The sequence below is a fragment of the Orbicella faveolata genome, unplaced genomic scaffold, assembly GCF_042242905.1.
Source record: "Orbicella faveolata isolate gen_17 unplaced genomic scaffold, um_ofav_v1 contig_36, whole genome shotgun sequence".
NCBI lineage: Eukaryota > Metazoa > Cnidaria > Anthozoa > Scleractinia > Merulinidae > Orbicella > Orbicella faveolata.
The window spans coordinates 16275858-16291461 of NW_028301565.1; the positions used below are offsets into that span (position 1 = coordinate 16275858).

At 40.9% G+C, this 15604-nt stretch overlaps 1 pseudogene; it reads right to left on the bottom strand.

Moving 5' to 3' along the window:
* Positions 1 to 289: 289 nt before the first annotated feature.
* Positions 290 to 11666, bottom strand: LOC149102433 (uncharacterized; annotated as a pseudogene).
* Positions 11667 to 15604: the final 3938 nt, after the last annotated feature.

Sequence of the window (15604 nt, forward strand, 5' to 3'; positions counted from 1 at the left end):
AGTTGCGTTCTAACTCTGTTAACTCGTGTACTTGAGTTAAATGATTAGCCAAACGAACTAAAACTTTTGACCCACATCCTGGAATTGGGCAATGCTTACACGTTCGCCGCACCATCTTCACGTTTTGAAAGCTGGATTACAACTGAACAAAACAGTTTATAACAAGACATTTATCGGGCCAAGAGGGCCACAAGGGCCTCAAGGGCCATTTTTTTAAGCTGTATTTCTTCCCCAGGCGTGGAAACTCGCGTGGAGCTAGCGCGCGAGGCTTGACAGAAAACAAGTCATGTTTAGCATACCAAACTGTATTTATTTACAAACTATGTACAATCTTTCGGCAAAATTCTATGAGAAAACTATTTCGAGGAAAAAACTATATACAACTCTATTTACAATCTATCAAAAACGAAAAAAAAAACTATTTACAAAACTTTAAATATCTAACGGGAGCGTGCTGACGCCATCCTCCAACACTTTGCGTTTGGGGTAAAAATACGAGAACGCATCCCTAACTTGAGTATAGGTATACATGGAGTTGTTCACAACACGAAAACCACGATTGACACCAGCGCTATTCTGTTTGGTGAGCAACACATTGAGATACTTGTCTTTGTTAATCTCGTTGCATTTCTTGTTCACCCCTTTACAAGAAAACCTGTCTTTCGCTCCAAAACAGTAATAGGTTTTTGAACACAAACCGATAATCCCTTGTCCCTCCCACTCAACCTTGAAAAGACCTGGAGTTCGCTTATCATAAGCCTTGTGTGCAGGCGTGTCGGTACGGGGAAACCAGTTACATTTATCTTGCTGAAATTCTTCGCGCAACTCTGGTTTGACTAAAGACTCCACACTATCCCCTGCAATGGCGATATACGCTGAATCGGTATCCATTTCACACATTTGAAAATCAGCGCAATCGAGATACTTGTCAAGGAAATCGTAATAAAATTGTAGCATGCGCAACTTGGCATATTGGTACACAAAAAAACCGACTTGAATCGGTAAATTTAACTTAATACTTTTCTTGCATGATTCTACTTCATATGTGTCTGCAGTGATATTATCTAGCTTGTGGAACAGCGGAGTGTTGACTTTACGACTGGCCTCTGCATCACTGCAATATTCGACGTTTAAGTGCTTCATTTGGTTGGTAATCGTTTTTCTATAAGATGAATTTCCCACCTAAAAGCAAAACAAGATTTTTTTTATCAGTTTTCTCTATACAAACATACAATCCCCCTACCCTATGACCCAGAATGAAACAAAAACTCACCAGCTTCATCGTATCCGCTATGATAGCTTTACTGGGGTCCACATCACCTGCCCTTCTCGCGTCAGACACAGCATCTCCAAACGGTTTGAAACAAGGCTTGGGGGTAAACTCAACCACTTGGTGTACTTTGGTCACTTCCAAACCATGCTCCAAGCGTTTTTTCTTTGTCCCTGGCAGAGGGACAAAGAGGCCAGAATTTTTCTTTGTCCCACGCACGTGTCATGTTGATTAATTCACCTTCACATTTCATTACCGAGCTTAAAATTCACCATCTTTATTAACTTATCACTACTCACGATGACTTCGATAGTGTTGATTCTAGCAGTATGCAGGACACCTGTCATATATGAACTCAGTTAAATGGCCTTGCTCTCCATGAGTTCTCGTAGCTCAGTGGATAGAGCGCCCGCCCGGTGTTCGGGAGATCATGGGTTCGATTCCTGTCGGGGACTCAGAATTTTTCTTTGTCCCACGCTCGTGTCATGTTGATTAATTCACCTTCACATTTCATTACCGAGCTTAAAATTCACCATCTTTATTAACTTATCGCATTCATATATTCTCCAATATCGCCGCGGTTGATGTTCGTGTTCTTAAAGATGGGACACATCTCGCTGAATTTCTCTTTCAGATTGTCAGGCACTCGTATATCCACTTCCACACACCCAAACAAACGCTCATGTCGCACCTCGCTCAAAATTCGCTCTGGGCTCATGATCTTAACCTTATCCAGGGTTCGTCTAACTTCAGTAGCAATGAATTGCCGCAAGTCACGATCGGTTCTTTTCATCTGGCGCCAATCACATTCGTACATTTCCACCACATTATAGCCTTTGTTGCGAATGTACTCGCTGGTGGCTCTGGTTTCTTCCAACAGCTCTGCCATGGGTTTCTTTCGTTTTTCGTTTAATTCTTTCCCACGGGTAAGTTCGCCGTCGTGACCGTGCCAGTAACAACCGTGAAACTGATAGACCGTTTGCGTCTGGGCGTTGAACCCGTCCACGGGGAGTTTTCGATCACCAATACGTTTTTCAGTGTTGTTGAGTTGGTGACGAATATGGATTCTCTCTTTGTAAGCCAGCCATTCCAACCACTCGATCGCCATCTTTATGGAGCTTTTCGGTTTGAACTCGTTCTCTGCTAGGCGCCTTGTATAGCTACCGGTGAGCATATCTTGCATGATGGCCCAAAGGAACAAGGGATTGGCATCCTATCCCACGATTTTCTCACACAGATTGGCAGTCTGCCCTCTCTCAGCCTCCCTTATTTTTGTTTTGCCGGCTTCATGGTAGCGATGGAAGATAATTGAAGGGCCTCCAGTGTTGTTTTCTTTGATCGAGTGATACAGGTCACTGTTAGCTTGATCGAAGAGACTGAAGTAAGTTTGCTCATCCAAGAACGAGAACAGGTACTTGAGGGTGAGACCAGGAACCGAGATACCATCTTTAAACAAATGAATGTTTCGCTCTTGCCAAAATCCGCTCATTTTCTCCACCGCCTCGAGAAAAGGAACTACATCCAGATTATTGTACCAGACAAGAAAATCTTTAAAGGTGACCATTTCGTTTTCCTCCCACACTTGCTGACAGTACTGGTACTCTTCTTCTGAGATGTTTTGGTTCTTTAAACTCGAATAGAACGCTTGGTGAGGGGGTAGTGACGTTTCCTCTAACTTGTCCAGCCCGTCAATCCATTCGTAAGGGAAGAAACCTTTGGTTTGCTCGCATTCGTACGCTTTCAGGAACTGGTCATAGCTGAACCCAGGAGCGAGATAGTTAGAAATGTCCAAGAGTTTGATGAAATCTGTCTTCAGACACATATGATTATTGTTTCTCTTGACAGTGAACTTGATGGGATTAGTCTTAATGAGGTACGGGAACAAAAATTCTTTCACAGCGTTGATATCGTACTTGCCGGAATTGAAGCCAAGGACAGGCAATTCTTGTATGTATGCGTTCAGTTTTTCAGCTAGTTTGTTAAGAACTTTGTTATCACTGGTTTGTGCTTCACCAAACAACACATCTTCGCATTCTGCGATATCTTCACGCCTCCGTCTTCTCTCTTGTCTCCTTTCAGTATCCAACTCCACGTTCAATCTTCTATACAACGATGGATCGTTTTCACTCACTTCGTCGTCGAGAAATGCGCGATCTTCTTCGTTTTCAGACTCAATCTCTTCCTCATCCTCCTCATCGTCGCTCGCCATCAAATCAATTCCCCGGCTCTCATCTCCTTCTTCACTATCTTCATCTTCGGCTTGCTGACCTTCCTCATGGATGTCTACGAGTATTTGTGCTAGTTGATCTTCATGCGTCTCACCACGGCTAGGGACAGCTGCATGATTAGTCGCTTCAAACACGGGTGCATACTGTTCGCGTAACAGAGAAGAACTTTTCGTGCTGATGGAGACCAAGTACTGGATAAACTCTGTAATAAACTGGCCTGGATCACCGTTAGACACGAAACATTTCGGTTCTTGATACTGAGGCACGTCACTGTACACACTCACAGTGAGGGGAACATGCGCCGATTGCCAGGTTAACTTGTCTGTGTTCGCCAATTCGTCCGCTTTTTCCTTGTCAAAGTAACATTCAAAATCGAAGGTAGCGCGGTGAGGAAAATAGCGTGCTTCTTCGGGGACAATAATACCTTCTTCCTCAAGTTCTTGGAAGATAGTTTTAGGAACATGGTAAGCTCCGCCGGGGTACTTGAGCTGTACTTTGCCGTCACATGTCCTTTCATGACGCTGACATTTCCACATATCTTTCCAGTACTTGCCACATCATGAACAGCAGAAGGATTTACTGTAACGAGCGAGATCTTTAATGTGCGAAAAATGGTTTTCGTATAAGTTTAAGTAGAGTGTGCTGGAGTAGTGGCGATGTGAACGGCGGATCAGTGTAGCGGCAATGTCAGGAGTGTTTTCTTCATCGTCTTCGTCTTCACTGTGGGTTTGTGTGGGGGCGAGACTGTATACTTGGATATTGACCTTGTACAACAGCTCCAGGTCGTCTAGTTCACTCAACTTCACCCCACGAAACTTCTTCTTGGATGGACCTGCTTCTCGGTACTGCTCATAATAATGCTTGGTATCTCTCTCTAAATTCTTCGTGTGGCATTCGTTATGTAAAGCCAGACAGTGGAAGAAACACAAATGATCTTCATAAGGTTTACCTCTTTGGATGTTACGATCCAACGCATCGACTCCCCGGTTTTCGGTGATGTACCCGGGCAAGTATTTTCCTCGGCCAATTGGATGATCCCTGATCTTCCAAACAAACCACGTTACACTGGTCACAAGATCCACCATCCATTTACTATTAGGGCGCTGTTGTCGAACCCACTCGAGAAAGTCGATGTTGTTGATTTCTTCATACAAGCGCTCTAAATCGTCTTTTTTTTTTTAATAAAGAACATTTTTTATTGCTATTACAACACAAAAATCTTACAATACTTACAATAGAAACAGTAACTACAACACAAGTACTTACACCTTACACTAATTACAGTACATTTCCTTACACACATGCAATTATTAATCGTCACTCTTTTTATAATCACTAAATTAAACAAATTAATTCTGATATCTAAACTTAATCTCACTACAGTATAACTTTTAAGATAATAACATATTTTTTACATTTTTTAGCAATTACAAACGAGACAAATTAAAGAAATAACAGTTGCAAGGAAAATTTCGGACGTTTTGATATTTAAGAGGAGAGGCATTGTTTTCTTACTCAGGAGGAAATTTTTCTTGAATGTATCTATACCTGATTTTGTTAATGAAGTCCGGAAGGAGTAACGCATCCTCATTTAATTTTCTAGTGTATATATAACGACGCATGAACAAGAGAGTATAATTAAACAGCTTGTCAACAGTAGACTTTTTGTTGTGAGTACCAAATAAAAGTTCTACAGTAGTTGGATTGAAGTGAGTATTGTTGACATCATTAAACCAATTCAAACAGCTTTTAATGAAGTTTCCGGTGAATTGACATTCAAAAAAGGTGTGGTCAATAGAGTCTTGTTCTCCACAGTAGAGACAATCACTGTTAGTTTTGATCCCAAATCTAAGGAGTTCTTTCTTTGTTACAATAATTCTGTGAATAAATTTGAAATGGAATTCTTTTAATCTGTTTTCCTTACAAATTATTCGAATTGATTTGAAAATATTATTCCAGTCTTCCTCTTTTAAAGTTACCGTGGAATCCCATCTTTTCGGACCAGTTTGTTTAGCAGTGTACGTCTTGTTAATAAAAAGCCAATAAAAGTCTTTTGATTTTGCGTTCAAGAGGTTAATTACTACCCCATTTCCTAAAAGAAAGGACGATAGATCATCGAAATTGGTCAACACCGACGACTCCAAAGTTCGTGACTTCAGTAAAAGATATTTTGGGATAGCGTCAATAACCTGGTAAAACTGGAGAAAGTTGGTTCTAGTTAATCGATATTTCACTTGAAAGTCACTAAAAGATAGGAAACGGCCATTATCATCTAAGAGATCCTGGATTTCGCATATGCCTTTGGAGAACCACTCCTTGTTAAAGAAAGGTTTGCCACCAATTAGGATTTCTTTATTGTTGAAAAGAACGGTATCACGGGGGCTATCCTCGGAATAGAGATTTATAAGCTCGCTGAAGGCTTTTAACGCATCTTTGTAAAAGTTTGGAAGATCATCTAAAAACCTGACACAATAATTGCAATTAAGGAGAAATCTTAGACCTCCCCTACTTCTAAAACAGTGATCCGGTACCGTCCTCCAGTTATGGAGCCCGCCCTTCAGAAGCCTTGGGATCCAAGCCAAACGTAATGATTTTATCATTGTTTCAATATCCAACATACGTAATCCACCTTTGTCGTGGTCTTGGTAAAGACCTGCACGTTTGATTTTGTCTGGTTTGTTTTTCCACAAAAATTTAAATAGCCGTCCCTTTACATTATTGATGACATCCTTTGGAACGTCAACATTCGAAGCGGAATAGACAAGAGGCGAGATCCCTAGAGATTTTATTATCAGTACCTTTCCAAATAAGGTCAAGTGTCTGGATCTCCATATGTCAAGATTCGTTTGGAGTTTTTGTATTTTAAGATTGAAGTTGTAATGCTCATTGCCTTTTATGTCATATGATAAATATATACCTAAAATCCTCACTGGACAACGCACCCATTTGAGATTTAACGGGTTGTTTCGGTTGTTGGCCCACCTTCCAAGCCACACAGCTTTAGTTTTATCAATATTAAGTTTTAAACCAGAGATCTTGCCAAATTCTCCTAAAAGTAACAAAGAATTCTCTGCTGATGGCAGAAGAGATTTGTATCATCTGCGAACTGACTCACTTTGATTTCATTATTGCAGAGAGTAATTCCTTTTACATTCTCACTTTGCCTGGTTTTATTCGACATTAATTCTGCTGTAAGTATAAAAAGAAAAGGAGATAGGGGGCAACCTTGTCTTACCCCCGTTGAGGGTTTAATCCAGTTGGTAGAAAATCCATTGTTAAGAATTGCGCTCTCTACATCTGTGTAAAAAACATTTACCCATCGTCTTAAATTTGGTCCAAAATTAAAAATCTAATGCGTAGTGTATGAGTGGCCATTCCAAAGTGTCGAAAGCTTTGCGGAAGTCGAGTGATAATAAAATGCCGGTAGTTTGATCTTTTTTTGTTTGTTCCATTAGATCACTGATAAGTCTAATATTCTCCCCAATATATCTACCTTTTATAAATCCAGTTTGATCGGAGTGTATCAGAATTGGAAGTACGGGTTCCATTCTTTTGGCTATGGCTTTCGAAGCTATTTTGTAATCTACATTTAGCAACGTAATTGGCCTCCAGTTTTTGAGATTCAATAACGATTCTTCCTCTTTTGGTATTAGAGTTATTACACCTCTACGTTGTGAGATCGATAATTGACCCTTATCATGAGCAGCATTCAGACAATCAACGAGATCCCTACCTATGATGTCAAAGAAATTTCTATAGAATTCCGCTGTGAAACCATCCTCACCCGGTGACGTTCCATCCTTAAAGGTTTGGAGTATCTCTTTACATTCATCGTAAGTCAATTCGCCTTCAAGTTGGTCGCGTTCATCATCCGATAATTTTGGAATTTCTAAATTGTGAGTAAATTGATCAAATTCAAGCTGAGTTGCTAAACTCTTGGATGTGTAAAGCTCCTTATAGTAAGACTCTATTGCTGACAGGATCCGTTTTTCATCGACAATAACCTGACCGTCTTCCAATTCAAGTTTCGTAATTATCTTCTTGTTGTAATTTCTCTTCACTAGATTAAAGAAGTAAGTTGTTGGGCGCTCTCCGCTCTCCAACCAGCGACACTTGGATCTGAACATTGCCGCTTTCCCTTTGCGTTCATACAGCCCTTGTAGCTCCTTTTTGAGATCATCATACAGTTTTAATTCACGGTTAATGTTCTGAAGATCACTACTATCGCAGATTATAGCATCAAGGGTGTCTAACTGCTGCTTGACTTCGAGCTCTCGCGTGTTTATGATCTTCGATTTTGCCTTGGTGAAAGCGATAGTTATTGATCTAATTTCCATTTTTAAGAGCTCCCAAAAAATCCGTTTGTCATGGACGTCCGAGTACTTTTGATGTAATTGAGGATAGCTGTCGTGAATATCTTTTATATAATCTTCATCCTGAAGCAATGTGTTGTTAAATTTCCAGAAGCCGGGGCCTCTGGGTGTGTCCTTTGGCCAATTTAAAGATAGAAAGATCGTTTGGTGATCTGGAGCGATTGATGTCTGAATGTCAACCTTTTTAACGAATTTTTTCAAATCTTTAGATATTAAAAAATAGTCTATCCTTGATTTTAAATTCAAAGCCTTCGATGTATATGAATATTTGTTTACGTTAGGGTGCCGTTCTCTCTAATTATCAATGAGATCAAAGATATCCATTGTTATTAAAATCGCATTTCTAAAGTTCGTTGGCCTCCAAATTAAACCACTTTTTTTGTCCTTCTTTGTTAGTGTACAGTTCCAATCTCCACCTACAATCAGCGTCGTTAACTCTACTTTGTCTCTCAAGCAGTTGTTAAGTTCTTGAATGAATTGCAGTTGATCATTTGGATTATTGGGAGCGTCAATATTACAAAGTGACAGTTTAATACTGTTGAAGCTCACCGTAATTAGCGCTATTCTACCCGCGTTGTCTGAAAAAGAATACTCTAAGTTTTCTTTCATTGATGGATCGATTAGAATGCATATCCCTTTGCTATGGCGACTGCCGTGAGAAAAGATCATTCTCCCTCCCCATTCCTTTTTCCATATAGGTTCATCTTCGACCACAGAAAACGTTTCTTGTAGAAAATAAAACGATGCTTTCTGATCCTTGAGGAAAGAAAAAATGCTCCTCCTCTTACTTTGGTCCCTTATGCCTCGCACGTTAAGTGAAATCAAATTACAAGTTTTCTCATTAAAATCAAGATTATTCATGGAATGTGCAGCTATAGAAACCGCTGAGTAAGTAGTGCCAGAAAATGCAAGTTTGAGTTCAAGTACTGAAATTCAATTACGGGGAAAAAAAAATCAAACCGACAAGCAAAACAAAACACGCAAAACTAATTTCGAGTTTAGGGCACTTACCTCTTTCGTTCCTAAAGACCTACTCCCTTTCCTCTCTTACGTATCGAAGGAAGTAAAAAAAAAAAAAAAACATGATTATACATCCAAGCTCGTAAACATAACGAGTCGACGAGTAAACAAAGACCTAAGTAAATCAGTCAGGTAAAAAAAAAAAAATCAGAAGTTCCTAGTTCGCGCTTTTAAAGTTAGAGATTGTCTAGGTCATACTCTGTGACAATTCTGATTGGCGCTCCATCCGGCGAGGTTTTTACAAACACTTTTCCGTCTCTTGTCCAGAGACTGCAAATGGTGCCGTCTTCCCGTATACTGCTTGCTTTACCAACAAGGCTACGTCGATATGCCGTCAAATTCTCTTTGATGAAAATGCGAGCTTGACCGGCTGAGGCGGCGTTACTGAAGCTAGGAAAGACGCTTACTATGTTGAAGTTCTTTAATTTTGTTCTTTCTTTGTACAGCTTCGTTTTGATCTTGTGGCCGCTGAACTTGACAATGATGAACGTTTTTCCTTTGCGTTTGAGTTTATGCGAAATATCGATATCGTTAGGTGTCATCTCAACATTCAGCGCCTTTGCTATCTCCAAGACTGCTTCTTCGGTCGACGAATAAACATTTTCTGGTAAACCATGAATCTCGTGCGAGCTTTTCCTGCTGTACTGCTCTAATTCGTCCTGCTCCACCCACAGTCTCGCTGTCTCCTCCTCTTGTTCTTTTAGTTTTTTCCTAGCGTGGTCCAGTTCACACTTGAGAGACGTATTTTCATTTGTCACCTTCTCCAGCGACTTCTAAATCGTCTTGATTGGAAACCAGGAACGGTTGTTCCAACACCAAGTTGTTGTTGGCGGATGGATGATGATACTGGAGGGCCCCAGTCTCTGTATTACGGAGGATAAATCCAAACGAGAAGTTGACTTTGAAGACTGTTGGTTGGTCAGCAAAAATGCGGCTCAGCTGTTCTCTGAGGATGACAGGACTGATCGTCGATAGGCGGAAATTATACCAGTCTTGGAGTCTGTTACCTCGGCTGAACCGGGTACGGATCTGAGGCCAGTGTTGCCTGTATGTTACTGCTATATTTTCTTCGCTACTGGGAATGAGGTTTGAAGGAATGAGGACTGAATCTTCTTGCCAGCTAGAACCAGCAGTAGCAGCTGAGGTTTGAGTGGCTGTTGGTGGAGTAGCAGGATCAGCAGATTTCTTGCTTCGTTTCACAGCTGGTGCGTCTTTTGATTTTTCTGTGGTTGCAGGTCGATTTCTATTGATGGGAGCCGGTTGTGGTTGATGTGCGGTGCGAATATGAGCGTTAAAGGATGCGCGGTGGTGAAATGTTTCGCTACACGTGGCACAAGTGAAGGTGCGCTCGGTGGCTCCCTTCTCGTGTGCCTTGAGATGGCGATTGAGTACCGACTTGTCAGCAAAGCGTTTATCGCAGCGCGGGCACTCGTAAGGTTTCTCACCGGTATGCATACGTTGGTGAGTTATTAGATGATTAGGACGAGCGAACGTTTTCCCACAGGTGTCGCAGCGATGTTCTTTGCGCTGTTTCTTGGCTGGTGGTTGCCCGTCACCCGTTTGAATAGCCTATAATTAATTGTTACCTAGTCTTAGTATAAACCTTCACTATTTACCTTATTATTAAAGTAAAAGTCGAGGGAAAATTACTAACAAATAGTCTCTCTCGTTGAAACAACGTAGCATTTGTTTTGATTGAAATTTCTATCATGAATAATTTAATCACGTTTCGCTCACTCAAGAAAAAAATTAATTAGTGATCACAACAACAATGAAACACTCTTGATCAATAGAACTGAATATCAGTTAGAACATATGTTTTTGAACAGCAGATACCATTCCACTTTTAACAAACTCGAAACGCGCTAGAAACAAACAAATTCACTCACGGTTTCCGAGGGATTCCAAGATGGTATTTGATCCACTTCACCATACCACTGAAAATAAGTACAGAGAAGTACTTAAGTTTACTGGACAAAGGACACGACAATAACAGTAATTTTGCAACGAAACTAGTTCATCAAATCAAGCGATCATGACACAAAACTTACATCGTCAAATAATTCATCTACCGTTTCCAGAAGGAACCGTGAATTGTGATTACTCTGAAAAAAAAAAGAACGAAAATAAGTTTAATGTTAGCAAAGTTGTATTCCAAACATATAGTTATCACATAATTTTTTAGAACACAATGACGAGTTTAATACAATTCAGCCGCAAGGCAAAGTAAATTATGAATGTGACTTACATTTTGTAGCGCCACGCGGTTCATTTCCAGTTACCAAACTACAAAATATGTTTAACAAACCCAAAATAAACTTACCAAATCGTCACTCAAATTCACCGCAGCATCAGTTTCTTCCAACGCACTTATTCTTTCCTCATTAGACTCAATCTACGGGAATAAGAGAAAGTTATAAAGATTAGTACGCTGGGCTGAGTAAAAGGTATCAGAAGAAAGTTTAAACATACTAATACACATTGAACTTACCGTATCAGCTACGTGATTCATGACTTCTGCGGCCGCATCTACGGATTCATGGTTCTCGCAGGGCTAAAGGAAAAGAAACATCAAAGATCAGAGAAGAAACAGTATTATATGGAGTGAATCGGTGAAGGCAATGACAACAAGCAAATAACTATAAAACTTACCTCATAAGCCATTAGTACCATCACTTCAGGAATTTGGATCGATTCCGTCAACGCTTCCCAATCGCGGACTGATACGCAAGCGTTCAAAGCAGCTTCGATATCTTTTATGGTCAAGCAAGCCATTTTAACGGTAATAATCGATAAACGTCAAGGATAACCTGAAAGTCTAAAGATAAATTTTCCCAACAAACGAATTGCGAGAGTGATACTGGAAAGCGCGCTTTTATTTTGAAAACATAATAGAGATTGGAATACACCAATCTGTGTTAACTATTGGTGGGCAAGTCTGGGCAAACCTTTTGTCTTCATTGTACTAGAGTGACGCTTATTAGTATGCAGGAAATCTAAATCAGTATGCAGGAAGGCAGGGAAGGTAGGGGAAGGTAGGGGAAGCCGGGGAAAGGCAGGGGAAGGCAGGGGAAGGCAGGGGAAGGCAGGGGAAGCCGGGGGAAGGCGGGGGAAGGCGGGGGAAGGCGGGGGAAGGCGGGGGAAGGCGGGGGAAGGCGGGGGAAGGCGGGGGAAGGCGGGGGAAGGCGGGGGAAGGCGGGGGAAGGCGGGGGAAGGCGGGGGAAGGCGGGGGAAGGCGGGGGAAGGCGGGGGAAGGCGGGGGAAGGCGGGGGAAGGCACGGGGAAGGCAAGGAAGGCAGGGGAAGGCAGGGGAAGGCAGGGGAAGGCAGGGGAAGGCAGGGGAAGGCAGGGGAAGGCCGAAATGAGGCTTAATTTCCAACATAGTATACTACTTTTAAAGTCTTCTCGAAACTTCGCACGTTCAACAATATATCACTTTTTGGACAATATGCTTGAGATTGCACCACCCTAATCTGTTGCTTCCTGCTAAAGGATATTTAGGAGAATGGGATTAACCAAAATCACCGCATCAGAGCCAGATTTTCGCAAGCACTAATCCCCCCACGGACTGAAAAAGTGAAGGTAGGGTCGACTGCTATCAGCGACAAGCTACGGAAATGAGAGACGGTAACACTTACTATAACCGCACGGTATTCACTTTATTCATTGCTCTAGCTGTAGAAACCGTGTATCCGGTTAGGTTTTTTTTAGTTTGGATAATCTTAAGTTTCCTGTGAAGGCAAATTTACCAGCAGTTTTCCACGGACTTCATGGCAACATAATTAAAAAGCGTTTGTTCATAGAATCTGGAAAACAACAATAGATGTCAACCTTCAATTAAAACGCATTTCAATCGATGTCTTAGCGGCGTCTTAAAAAGACGAACATTAAGGTCGAGATAAATTCAGCCTCAACGAACGGTCCATAACCGCAATCTGAATGCTACTGAGTATATGCTAACAATGTTGTCCATTTAAAATGAACTGCTTTTGTGAATGCAAAGCCTATTTGGTGTACAACATGCAAGACCTAATTAAACGTTCACCAGCTCCACACAGGAACCAGGACCATAACAATCTTTCTTATGTGGCTGAGCCCGGTGCCTTATAGGGGCATTATGTTGATTGGCTGCTCAAATAAGCCAAATTTTGAACTCTTCTTCTAAAGTCTTAAAGGAATCTGAAGGGCGTCTTTTGCAACTGTGCCCCAAATTTTCGGTACTATCATTATTTGAGCAAATAATGCAATTCAAACTTCGGTCTCGAAATGAAATACATTCGTTGTCTTTCCATTTAAACCGATTGATTACTTTTAATTCAGATTGATTCGAGTATTGGCTTTGTGACCAAACCTCAGCCCAACTAACAGACACAGATAAGCCTCTAAAATTTATGCAACTTCCCGCTGCGACTGACCCAGATATGGATCCCGTGGGGCGAGCACTTGAACCATGTTTTATTGTAGTGGTGAAGCAGGGTGTTTGAAGCCTCGGACCATTTCAGGACCAAGAAAATCTTTAATGCCTTACCCCATAAAAACAACAACCAATTTTTTTCTAGATGCCTGTTTTCTGAGGACAAAAAACTGACTAGAATTGAAGAATACCGAAATCTATATACGACCATGTAATTATTTTATTGTCCTGAAAATTATTACGAATTATCTGTTGTTGACTAAGACTTGCTAAATATCGGCGAATGTCTTGATCTCGAATTGTCGAGTACTGTATAAAACATAATCGACTGCGGCAATAATACAATTAACCACATTCTGTAAGGGACAGGTTCAGACCCTGGACGCGCCCCAAATCAGTACTCTGCTGAGGGCAGCGAGACCCAATACCATACCCTGTACAGCAGCATCTCCCTCTATATGCCATGAAAATCGAATCCAATTTTAAATCCAGGGCAATCCTCGGTGATCGTTCTCTTACTTGCGCTACACCAAACTGTAGAATGCTTGACCATTCAAAATCAGTTATATCGCACCTTTGTTGTTTAGCAGTTCTATCGCAGCTTCCTGTTAAAAAATTGTATTAGGATTTTTGCCTTCTTTCATCTTTTATCAAGGAAGTGCCTAAACTGTTGTTGTCTTTGTTGTCGTTTATATTATTTCGTGGAATACAATTAGGGGAGTAATAATCGCGCGAGAAATGTCAACATCTTAAATTAAGAACAAGATTACTCCCTGTATTGTACGACACGGGCGGGAGTCCAGTTAGTAATTAATCATATCAAGAACAAATTTCCAAATCCAAAAGAAGTCTTTTCAGAACTTCTTTTGAGCGAAAAAGTCAGTAGCGCTTTCCCCACACATTAAAGAAGGAAGCCAAAAGCGCGCGTAATTACCGGTAACGTGCGAATGGCGTAGGTATCCATTATCCAATTACAAAAAAAATGTATTAAGATTTTTTTACCTCTTTTATCGTTATCAAATTGTAATCGTGCGCACATAAACATTTTTTTATGAAATTTGCTCATTACAAATGTTATATATACGAGAGAATCCCCCTCGCAGCACACGCGGGCTTAGGTTACACGCGGGTTATTTGCCGGCTGGGCGCCACCGTTTTTTAACGGCTGTTAAGATATCCGTACTCCTATTGGCTGCAGTGATCCATGAAAAACCGCGCAAAATTCAAAGTGAAATTCAAAATTCAAAGTGAAATACTCTTACGGAAGCCGAATATACCGACAAAGACCCAGACACAAAGCAATAACGGATTTCTAAGGTAAGGACCTTAGTTTATGGATATACTGAACAAATCTGAATAATTCATCAAACAGTGAACTACATCATCCTCAGCTAACCTGATTTTAAAATCATGTTATACAATGTATAGTATGCACGGCAGTTGTGATCACTATCGATTGCAGTGATCAGCTATTGACGCAGGACAGTAGATCAATCTTTTGAAATCTTTCTCTAACTAGAAGAACCTAAAGATTGCCCGAAGGGCATGATGGCCACTTTTATGATAGCAACTTGTAAATGATTTTACACCACGGTCAATACTGTTTTATACTTCAACTCGAATCGAAACTCGAAGCGGCGACACTGTGAAATTTACTTATTTACTATTAAGGGACCTATCTCAAAATCAGTTTGCCCTACACCATAGAGCCGCAAGGATTCAGTAAGCATAACCACAGCTGTTGGGTTTTCGTCTATTTCAATCTTTTGAATAAATCAGACTTAACGTTGGCATTATCATATCTGGCGCGGTAATGCTGTCCGCCAAAACTTGATCGAGGTCTTCCCAGACTCTTCAAATGCCCGCATATGTCAAACCGTTATGAACAGCAGGCTGGAATTCGGGAATCATTTCATAATTGCATCTTTATGTATCCAGTACACTGAGATCCTAAAATAGATATGTTTTCCACCTTCGCTCGTTACATCCGATGTAGTAGAATAATAAAGATAAACAAAATGGAGGTCAAATCTACCGTGACACTAACGTAATTTGCATATTGTGTGTTAAAACCGGAAGCTACATGCTGCCGTAAATTAGTCAAACATATCAAAGATGTGTCACATCAGTGACATCGTTTATGACCATCGTAAACAAGGGCTGAGTTTTAACATCTCAACAGCATGGCCTGTGTAGCTAAGATTGCTTTTAGTGTGACGGTATGTTGAACGCTCACCTTCAGTAATCGCCAAGTTACGTCAGTAGCTGTCAGTGGGGTCGACTCACACTTACATCATGG